At 37.6% G+C, this 11,976-nt stretch overlaps 1 pseudogene; it reads left to right on the top strand.

The window, feature by feature from the left end:
- The first annotated feature begins 11,226 nt into the window (after positions 1-11,226).
- LOC150102103 (U2 spliceosomal RNA) lies at positions 11,227-11,400 on the top strand (annotated as a pseudogene).
- Positions 11,401-11,976: the final 576 nt, after the last annotated feature.

Here is an 11,976-nt window from a genome sequence, read left to right on the forward strand (position 1 = left end):
AATATTAAACGATCTGCCTCTACTTCCTTCAATTCTAACTACTGACTTACCACTCAAATAAAAACTAAGTACTCAAGCATTTCTGGTCGAATTCCGTCTACTCCTGCTGCCTTTCCACATTTCAGGCTTTTGATGGCTTTTTTATACTTCAAGTATGGATATGTATTCCTGATTGCATACCTGGTCAGTGCTATTTTACCACTGTGCTATCACTGCTTGTTTCATTTAGCAATTGTTCGAAGGAATTACTCCATATTTCAAGGATATCTTTTTCTCTAGTTTTCATGTCACGTTTATCATTCTAATCCCTTTTACAGCACCCTTTTCTCCATTTCTGTGCTTTCTTAACATACTTTAGACTATCGTACCACCTTCTTGATATTTATTTTCTATGTTCTTATCAAAGTCTTCCCATAATATTTGTTTAGCTAGTTACCTAGTTATTCACGATGAATCGTCATTAATTTTCTAGTTTTGCAGTCGAATTTGTCCAGTTCTTTTTTTTTTTCTAGTTTATTATGCCAGCTGCGTATCGAATCATTGGTACAGCACACGTGTTCATTTCTCCAATTGTGTTTCATTCGTTTAATTTTGTTTTGAGATATTTCTGACTCTTTTGGTGTATATGCTGCTGCCTTTGTTTAACTTTCAAGTGGAAAATATCATTCGCTTCTAATATTCCTGGGTATTTACAAGTATAGTGTTCGTTAGGTGAAATTATTTTTATATTTTCTTTTGATCAAAATTAAAATTACTAGTGTTATTCATTTTTCTCGTTAATAGATAAAATTACGCATTCATGTAAACCAAATTCCATTTTGATATCCCGAAAATACGAATGGTGTTCTGTAAACAGTCTATTTGCTGTGTCGATTTCACATATATCTTCAAGTCATCCATATACAACGGATGGGAAATTTGAATACTGTGTTTAGATATTTTATATCCAAGTATTATTTTCTTCAAAATCATAGCAAAATGTATCAGAGAAATGTTGAAGAGCAACAGTAACAAGGAATCGCCTTGGGTAATTCCACATTTAATGCTAACTCAGAATCGTTCGTTATTGATTAATAAAGTTGTTTTATGATTAAATAGCAGCAGTCAGAAAAGAACAACACATGTTTTTGCTAATTCCAAATATTTGTACTGTTTCAGGATCCAGGAGTGTAGGAGCGAAACGAATAATTTCTTATAGCATATCCATGCCATTGTGAAGTTAGTTTTTCGTCTTTTTGAATTTCCAAGGATCATTTATTAATAAAGATCTTGTCTTTTGTTCCTCTAGATTTTTGAAAATAGCCTTTTTGTTCAATCGGATAAATCTGATTTTCTGATACGTAGTGGTATATATCGAATTTGCTATGATTGCAATGAACACCTTAAGCATAGTTAGCGGTATGTTATTAGACAATAATTCCTTGGGCTCGAACCCTTATCCTTACCTTTCGTGAAGAGAAAAGTACGCCCAGATATCATACAGCCTTACACTGGGCCTAACTGCAACAAAGTATTATTTTTATTATTAAGAAAGACCAGCATGGAGTCATGGACTCCTCTACTGAAGCGACATATTGCATGCACCAGCTATCATACCTATTCTTGAATTCATTCACACTGCTTGCACTCACAACATCCAAAGGCAATCCATTCCAACCAAGCACCAACCTATGAGAAAAAATCTAGCCCTCACTACCTTCTTAGCGGCATTTATTCTCAGCTTCCTATTATCCTTTCCTCACCTTCCATAAATTGAAAACTTCCATCAACTGAAAACCTGTTTAATCTTTTCAGAAGTTTGTAAGTCTCAATCATATCAACCATCTTTCTCCGATTTAGCACTATATTTATCTGCAGTCTACAAATTCTCAATCTGTCTTCATGATCAGTACGTCACAATCCTGATGTCATTTTTAACACTCTCCTTTGTACCCTCTCCAATATACCAGAATCATAACGGAGATTAGGAGACCAGAACTGCTCACAATAGTCAAAGTGAGGTCTTATCAAGCCTTGTAAACAGGCAAAATGCCATCCCTATCTTTACATGTGAATGTTCGTTTCACCATTGCAATTATCTCTTGAGTTATATTTGAAATATTTGGCCCATGAACCTTAACTTCCTATCTACTAACACTCTAAGATCCCTAGCCTCATCAGTGTCTTCTAGCCTAATCCCACCAATATAATACAACATTGGATATATATTCACGCCAAATGGAATGAATTTACATTTACAGTCATTGTAATGACATATATTTTCCAATGCCCACACTTCCAGCTTATTGAAATCATTCTGCAAGTAAGACATATCAGCAGCATTCCTGATTCTTGTATCATCCTTCTGTTCATCCTCATCATCCTCATTATTGGATTCCTATCTTTGTATCATCAGCAAATAGTTGCATGACCCATGTCAAATACTTCCTAATATCATTAATGTATAGATGAATAATAATGAGCCAAGCTAATCCTTGTGGTATACTACTGGTTTCCTTACTGGATACACGACTGGCATCCTCCACTTACCAATTTTTGATATCTGTCATCAGACATCCTCTTAACCACGCTAATATTCTATAACATAAACCCATGCCGGTCTGGTTGGCCGAGAGGTTAGCATATCTGTTCTTCAGTCAAAAGATAGCGGGTTCGAATCCCGTCGTGGGCATGAATGTTTTTGATTGTCTGTGGGAATACTAGTGGTGGTAGCGGACGGTAGATAGCGTTGACGTAGTTGCATTTAGTTGTAGTGGGTGGATTTGGGTATTCGAGAGAGATGTATAGTAGGTGTCCTCCCTCGATAAGACTTTGGACTCCCTGGAGGTGTCTTGTAATAATAATAATAATAATAATAAACTCCAATTTATGCAACACTCTACCATGCTGAATTTTATAGAAAGCCTTAACAAAATCCGAAAGTATCATGGTGTATCCGTTTCTCTTGTCTAGGTCAATGGTAACGTTGCTATAAAATGTGAACAAGTTGATAAAACTACTTCCCTTAGTAAAGCCATGTTGCTGATTGCAAAGTAAAGATTCACTGTCAACCCATTTCTGAATGTGAGCCCTGACCAATTTTCCAAAATCTTCACCATCACTCCTGAGACACTAGTTGTCGATAATTGGATATATCAGCCTTTGTACTACCCTTGTGCAATGGAATTACCATACAATCTTTCCATCCCTGTGAAATCTTCCCTGTTCTGAGACTCGTCTAGACTCTTTAAGCCTGGTCAAAGGAATAGCCAGTTCAGTTTAACATTCACTTAGCACGTGCTGATATCCCCATCAGTTCCTATTGCTGAATTATGCTTCAGTTTGTGCAACAGCACTAATACCTCCTCCTCATTGACCTCAGTTTCTTCATCAAGCGAAGAGGTAGAAGTGAGCGCAATGTCTCATACTCCAGGTTGTTCAATTTTAACATAATGGACACCATTAGTTGAAGAACCTCTTTTGGATCTGTAATCATCAAGTCATCTCAATTTATAAGAGTTATTCTTTCATATTTATTCTTTCTTTTACTTGTATCATATCGATACAATGCGTGGGTTGTCTTTAGCACACAAGCCAGTTTCTTTTCATAATCAGACTTTGCATTCATTATAACAGTGGTGACTATTCTTATGAAAATTATAAGCCTGCTGCTTATAATTTTCATTAATTTCTTATTAATTTCCTGCGATAAATCTTTGGACTGCATGGAAACCTCCATACAGCCACAACAACAAGAACATCGATAAATCATAATTTTTTCAATATATGTTTATTATTATCAGCATATATACAGAATATTCACAAATATATCATTCAATTCAAGCCCAGAATCCTAGTTAACTATTTTTATATAAATATACAAAAATGTTAATAACAATGCTGCATTTTGCAATTCTTATGAACGTATTTCATTTGGAATGCTGTATTTGCAGTATAATTGCAATATTTTTCCAGTAAATGATCTTTTTATTGATATTGGTCCAGATGAAGTATAATGCAGTTGATGCATTTTTGAAGCTGTGCTAAGCTTATGTGAGGGTGACATTCATCAGTTATTACATATTAACTTGTTGCTTTATTGGCAATAGTTCAATCATGTACCACACACGTACGTTAAGAGGAATTTGATGATGCACAACTGAAGTGGAAGCCAGTTGATTTAGTGCTTCTTATTACGTCTCTAGGTTGCGCAGTCTGCGCAATACTCTTTCAAAGTGTAACATTAGGTCTCCTAGAGTACTGCACTTTGTATTTCTCTTTTCAAACGGCATTTTGTTCAGTATATCTGAAATTTGCTTCCTGGTGGCCTTTCAGTGATTGTAATGTAGTTAGTTTTCTGGGGCTTTGTGTGGTACGTTGGTGTAGTTATTCTATAGTTAGCAATAAAGTAATGCTTTAGCACTCTTATGTAGTGGCATAGGTTTTCAGCTGCTAATATTGTATGTGATTTCCTTGCATTGCAGATAAAGTATGCATAATTTTTTTGCTCCCAGATGATCAGCTTTATCATTTGATACTGCATACATATTAATCTGTTAAGTTTATAGTCTACACAGAATGCATACATTGTTATAGTATATCTTAATACATAATGTCTTGTATATAAATGCTTTTATGTAAGAAGCAACTAAATACAGCAGTCTGTATGGCTTGTCTATATAGCTTGCTTGCAGTTATCTGGATTTTGTGTTTTATGTGGCTATTCCAGTTCTACTCTGCCTCAAGGTAAATTCCAAGGTATTGTATTGTTTCAACCTGTGTAATGGTGGTTGTCTTACTTATGCATCTCTCTTGTATGTAGGTAGGATGGTGTTGGATTGTTATGATGAATTGCACGATGTCACACGCAACTCAAAAAATATATTCTTGCAACTGGGCCAACACAAAACTATTAACCAAAGTCAACAACAATGTGTTCCTCCACCACCATATTCAAATCGGAACTAAAGGAATGCTCTCAAACAACTAAACCGAAAGACCAGCCCAGGAATTGACAAAATCAGACTTAGAGAGGTCTGAACACATTTTGAACTAAATCCCTACATTTGAAACTTGTGAACATGATATTTGACATCAGTACGATTCCCAAACAACTAAACTCTGGTAATTAAACCTATTTACAAAAAGGGGAAAAGGAATGAAATTCAAAACTATAGACCTGTAACTAATTTGCCTGTCATCTATAAATGTCTTAAAAGAGAAATGCACACAAGATTACAAAATTGCTTATAGAAATACATCATCATCTCACAAAAGCAGTACGGTTTCCAGAATACGAAGACCATAACTTATTAGAGGACATTACAAAGATTCTAAATAAAGCTTTAGATAAAAACAATTTGCTATCCTCATGCTTCTTGACATAACCGAAGCTTTTAACACACTTGACCATTAAATCCAGCTCGCCAAACAATACTCAGTCTGAATAAGAGGAATACTGCATACCTAGTTTAGGAATTATCTCAGACAGAACGAAATTAACAAAAACAGGCGTAGTTCACAGTCTGGGATACAAATAGAGCACGGAGTCCTTCAAGAAGCAATATTATCAGCCACACTGTTCAACATACATGCAGAGGCGTAGCTAGGGAGCGGTGTAGGGGCGATCCAACTCGGGCTACGCTTTGAACCTTTTTGAACTTTTGCAGTTAATTCTAAAATACAGTCTAGAGAACTCAGTTCCAAATGTTGTAATAATACTGCGAATTTTCAACACAATTGCTGTAAGTGTTGCTAGTTGTGAGAGTTTTTCTAATTAAAATTGATTAAGAATTACCTACATTACTATGAAATAGACTTCGCCAATTTCATCGACGATTTTGCCAACAGAAAAGCAAGAAATATAACATTTTATAATGTTGAAATTAAAGATTTACTTCAAAAATAAACATAATGTTTTAATTTCTTTCCCTATACGTTGTTTTGACTTTTTGTAGTATTTTTGGTGTGTATTGAGAGGGGCGGTAAACTCACGGACCACTCCGGGCGGCAAAAGCTGTAGCTATACCACTTCATACATGGCATTCAAAGCTTGGCCCTGCAAAATCAAATAAATCAAAACGAATATATGGCGTTGATTCGTAGTAGAGGTAAGGTGTAGAGACAGTTGAAGATGTCCTCCCGCGATGAGTCTTCGGACTCCTTGGAGGTATCAGGAATAATAATAATAATAATAATAATAATAATAATAATAATAATAATAATAGTCCACACAGAAAGTAACACTGCTCTCTTCACAGCACAATAAAACCTAAACAGCATAATGACCTTCTTCAATTACAACTCAATTACAGTAAACAACGGGAAAATAAATGGTTCTATAACTATTCGGAAATCACACCCGTTACATATGCTGAATATCTTGGTCTATACGTTCTGGTCAGCCATCTTAAATGGATTAAACATGTAGAATATTATCAGGTTATTTATTTATTTATTCACATAATCGATACACAGTCAAAACAAGATATAATTTTAAAATTAGTTTAATCCTTTATCCAAGTGTGAGCAAACAAATTTTGCGCCTGAAAGTATCTTCAGGACTGGGTTAAGGTGGTACAACACAAGGGCAACTCGTTGCAAAGGTGGAGCAAGTTACCAACACTCCTATCTCGGTATCTCCTATAATGCAAAACACATCTCCTTGCAGATATGTCTAATGTTATGCATTAAGGGAAGGGCCACTACCCAGACTAGTTTCGACATTTATTGAGGTCTCTTCAGTGGGAGCCAGGCCCAAGTGGGAGATACCGAGATAGGAGTGTTGGTATCTTGCTCCACCTTTGCAACGAGTTACCCTGGTGTTGTACCACCTTAACCCAGTCCTGAAGATACTTTCAGGCGAAAACTTTGTTTGCTCACACTTGGATAAAGGATTAAACTAATTTTATTATACTCTAACCAAGTGAAAAATAAACTTTCAACATCTTTCTTTAAATCCAGAGTAAATTATTAAAAAGGGTGGCACACCAATTGGCAATTCCTATAAGTGGAGATGACCTGCTAATGCTTCTGCCTGATATCTCCACTTGGGCCTGGCTCCCACTGAAGAGACCTCAATAAATGTCGAAACTAGTCTGGGTAGTGGCCCTTCCCTTAATGCATAACATTAGACATATCCACAAGGAGATGTGTTTTGCATTATGTGAGATACCGAGATAGGAGTGTTGGTAGCTTGCTCCATCTTTGCAACGAGTTGCCCTTGTGTTGTACCACCTTAACCCAGTCCTGAAGATACTTTCAGGTGCAAACTTTGTTTGCTCACACTTGGATAAATTATTAAACTAATTTTATTATACTCTAGCCAAGTGAAAAATAAACTTTAAAGATATAATTTAAACAACAATTTGGCTGGTGATACAGAACAATTCAGATTCTACCCAAGAATCTAAGAATAGTTCGTCAGGTAGCGTCGTAAAATATGGACAGTTCCAAGTAATGCTATTATTTATTTTTATTTATTTATTTATTTTTTGTAGGTCATATGGAGTCACTTCGTGATGTTTAATTGCTGTAAATAGTTGGAGGATAGCTTCTTTAAAATTACACCAAGTGCACCGATAACTATTGGGCTTACTTTTGTGTGTTTAAGACACAGCCAGTCAACTTCGCTTGCCAGATCTCGATATTTACTAATTTGTTTCCAGTTCTTTCTTGTTAATGTTGTTATCACTGGGTAGTGCGATGTATAAAAAAAATCAGCTAACGCCTTTTTATTCCCGTATATAGGGAGTAGGCGAGGCCGTTTTAGCCCTATCTAACTTTTGGAGATTGAGTGGGCAGTTCAGTCTCCACTGGTACCCAATCAGAGATAACTGACCTAAAGCTATCACTGATTAAGCAGCACGCATTGAAGAGAGACGGCTCATCAAGTGCCGCCATCTCGTGGTCCCTAACTCTAACACAATATATGTAATGTCTGAAATAATGTGGATTCGACCGTCTCTTGAGTTTACGGGACGAAAACCCGAGCTTCTGGGAGAGAAAACCCGCTTGCTCGTGCCAGAGATCGACTAACTTGGGAACAGTTGGAAAAAAGGCTTAGAAAAGTTTCGTGTAGTCTAGATTCGAGCTGACTAGATTCGAAAGCAAGTCTTCTTGCGGTCAAGCGCTGTGATGTGATAATGCCACACCCATGGAGCTACACGGTACTGCGATATCAATAATCAAAATGTTCCAAATGCCTGTCACTTTGTATTCTAAAATCCCAGAGAATTTTTGTTGTTCGTTTTCCAATACTGTATCTATTTTATGCTGCCACCAGTTATCAGAGGGAGCCTGTGTAGCTCAGTGGATGTGGCATTTGCACACCACCGCGCTTGGTCGCATGAAGGAAGACTTCATTTCGAGTCTAGTCGGCGACTAGAGGAAATTTTTCTAAGCCTTTTTTCGACCGGTTCCCGAGTTAGTCGATCTCTGGCATGGGCAAGCAGGTTTTTCCTCCCGGAGACTCGGGTTTTTCGTCCTGTAAACTCAAGAAAATCGACCGTAGAACCCACATTATTTCAGACATTAAATATATTGTGTTAGGGTTAGGGACCACGAGATGGCGACACAATTGAGCCGTCTCTCTTCACTGCGTACCGCTTAATTAGTCATAGCTTTGGGCCTTCTGTCTCTGAAGTGGGCAGTTCAATCTCCACTGGAGATTGAACTGCCCACTCAGTCTCGAAAAGTTAGATAGGGCTAAATGGCCTCGTCTACTCCCGTATACGAGAATAAAAAGGCGTTAGCTGATTTTTTTTTTTTTTGACCAGTTATCAGAAGTAGGAAAGCCATATTTTTTGCATACATGACAATGAATTATTTTGGCCCATGGATCATGGCGGGATTTATAGTCAGTTTGAGCCATCTTGCTGCATGCACTGATAGATGTTCTACAGTCTCATCTTTCTGATTGAATAATCTGCATTTACTGTTATTATTGATGTTCAAAATTTTTGCTTTCATTGCATTAGTTTGTAATGCCTGTTCTTAAGCTGCTACAATAAATCCTTCTGTTTCTTTTTTTAATATATCCATATTGTAGCCATTGTCACGTCTTGTTCACGTCAATATTGTCCTCGGTATCTCTAAGAAATTGGCCATGCCAAGGTTTATTTTTCCAGCGCACAAATCAGTTATTTTGCTGTTCCTTTTTGTAATCGCATTTGTTTCCTGTTGCTTTTAGAAGGCCCTCTTGTGTAATTGCTTAAAGCATTTGCTCAGAGCTATTGTCGATATAACTTTTTAAACTAATTTCTTCTTCCACAATTTGTCTCACTTGCAGCAAACCCCGTCCACCTATTCTCCTTGGTAAGTATAACCGGTCAACATCACTTCGTGGATTTATTATTATTATTATTATTTCAGTAACTTCCATGGAATTAACAGACTCGTCGTGGGAGGCCTACTTTACCAGCCACATGTCAATGATAATGAATTTAGAATTTATTTACACTCCCTGCATTCACAATGCACTCCGGCAATGCATTCCTTTTGCCAACAACTCACTACGTAAAAAAAATCTACTCCTCATATCCTTCTTTTCCACATCTTTTTACACCCTCCATGGGTGGCTTCTTGTTCTTCCTATATTAACTTCCATTCTTACCTACCACACATGGATTATTGAGCTCATATTTGGCCGCCTGGTTTTCGTTGTGATGTGGAAACAGTAGAAATGGTCTAATGACGAATGACCAAAGTTGTATCAAGACTGGGGTGTCGGTTATAAAGAGTCTTTGAGAGAATGTGGATTACAGAGTTTGGTCGACAGGAGGAAAAGAGGACTTCGCAATCGTTAAATCGAGGATATGGTAATCAGCCTTTTGCCTCCTTGTGTCTGTGGCTGTGTGTTTTTCACGGCCTCTGTTCTGGGGCAGGAAAAACTCGAGTTTCTTTCTGTGTGAAAAAACCTCCCTACCTCCATATAAGTCCATTTAACTCATCTTTCATCGAAAGTGACCAGATGAAGGTTCCTCATGTCACTGATTGGAATCGAACCCAGGTCTTTCCGACCAAAGGGCTTCGTCTATACCGACTGAGCTACGGAAGCTAATCAGGAATTTTCCATGGCGCCCAAAGTCAGAACATAGACCTACTTAACAGTTGCAGTGTGCAGTTAGGTTGGTTAAGTTAAAAATCAAATGAAGCACGTATTCAAATTCACAAACAGTTTATGTAAAAATTATTAAATAAGTACATATTTCGAACAATCAAATCATTGAATAAAAAATCGTTTATTTTTATTTATTTAATAATATAATAATTATTATAAGGAGCCTGTGTAGCTCAGTGGATGTGGCGTTTGCATACCACGGTGCTCGGCCGCACGAAGGAAGACTTGGTTTCGAGTCTAGTCGGCGACTAGAGGAAATTTTTCTAAGCCTTTTTTCGACCGGTTCCCGAGTTAGTCGATCTCTGGCACGGGCAAGCGGGTTTTTCTTCCCGGAAACTCGGGTTTTTCGTCCTGTAAACTCAAGAACCCACATTATTTCAGACATTGAATATATTGTGTTAGGGTTAGGGACCACGAGATGGCGGCACATTCGAGCCGTCTCTCTTCACTGTATACCGCTTAATTAGTGATAGCCTTGTGCCATCTATCTCTGATTGGTACCAGTGGAGATTGAACTTCCCACTCAGTCTCCAAAAGTTAGATAGGGCTAAATGGAATCGCCTACTCCCCGTATACGGGAATAAAAAGGAGTTAGCTGATTTTTTTTTTATAATTATTATAACACTAACCCCTGGGGCACCATGTAATTTCAAAACTAACCCGAATAAGTTAGAGGTAGACTGCAAGGTGAACAGAAACTAGGGAAGGGACTGACACCTTTCGCTAGCGAGAACCTCAGCTAAAAAAAAAAAAAAAAACAGCTAACGCCTTTCCCGGTAATAATAAATGACTGATTAGAACCTATTAACCCTCTTCAAACTGAGTTTTTTCTTATGTTTTCCTATCTGTCTTCTTCCATCAGACCATAGCCGCAACAGGATCCCCCAGGTCTGCAAAAGTCTAAAAATTTCTCCAGGCTGACACAACTGCCAAAGAGTGAGATGTGGCATAACAGACCAGTGGGAAATTCAAAGAGGCAAAATTGTAAGCAGGTACAAGTATAGTTAAAGAAGCGGAAGCTTAAGCTAAAACTTTGATTATCATAGTTTATGAATGAGTATATCTTCCATAGATCTTGGCGGAGATATGCCATGGCCATGGAGGATGCCTAACTTTAGTTAGAATAAACAGTTATGGTATTCAAACACGATCTGTTCTTATCAGCTTAATGTCTGATGCAAGTCCCATCGGTGCCCAAAATGTTAAACTGATTTTTGGAAGGCGCGAAGGGCTCGGAGCTTTCTCCACCTTTGTTACAGTTGCCCTAGTATTGCACTACCTCTGGGGTCAGCTCACTCTCCTTGGAGAGAATAATGAATCCAAAAATAGCTTCAAGGAAATCAATGTGCTTGGGTTTTTTGTTTCCCTTCAAATAGTAACCCTAGCGGGAGGTAATTTATTCCTACATGCTCCATGGCATACAATGCATATCACATGTAGCTTCCAAGTACTGATTAAGATTTATATTTTTGTATAAATATTCATATTCACCATCCCAGAAAGGTAGCAGGAGGATCAAAGGATGGCAATTTTTTGAGAAAGCCATGATGCCACAAACGACTGATGGCTTCTGAAATGTCAAATGTGAGAGGACACGTTTCTCTGATCCTTTCCTTGACACGTGTCCAGTGAAGGGTGATGTAAGCCACAAGGTCAGTTGTGGAATGTAAATGGATGAATCTGTACTGGTGGTTGTGATAAATTGGTGCGCTTTTAAGTAATAAAGGAGTTGCTTATTGATTACTTTATTATTATAATCTAAGCCCTCCAATGAGTCACGGACTCATCGAGGGAGGCTATAAATCATCCAAACCAGCTCTCATATCCTTCCTTAAATTCATTCACACTAGATGCACTCATCACGCTCTTACCCCTTT

This window comes from Typopeltis vanoorti, chromosome 11 (assembly GCF_054136105.1).
Source record: "Typopeltis vanoorti isolate ZY-2024b chromosome 11, IOZ_Tvanoo_1.0, whole genome shotgun sequence".
NCBI lineage: Eukaryota > Metazoa > Arthropoda > Arachnida > Uropygi > Thelyphonidae > Typopeltis > Typopeltis vanoorti.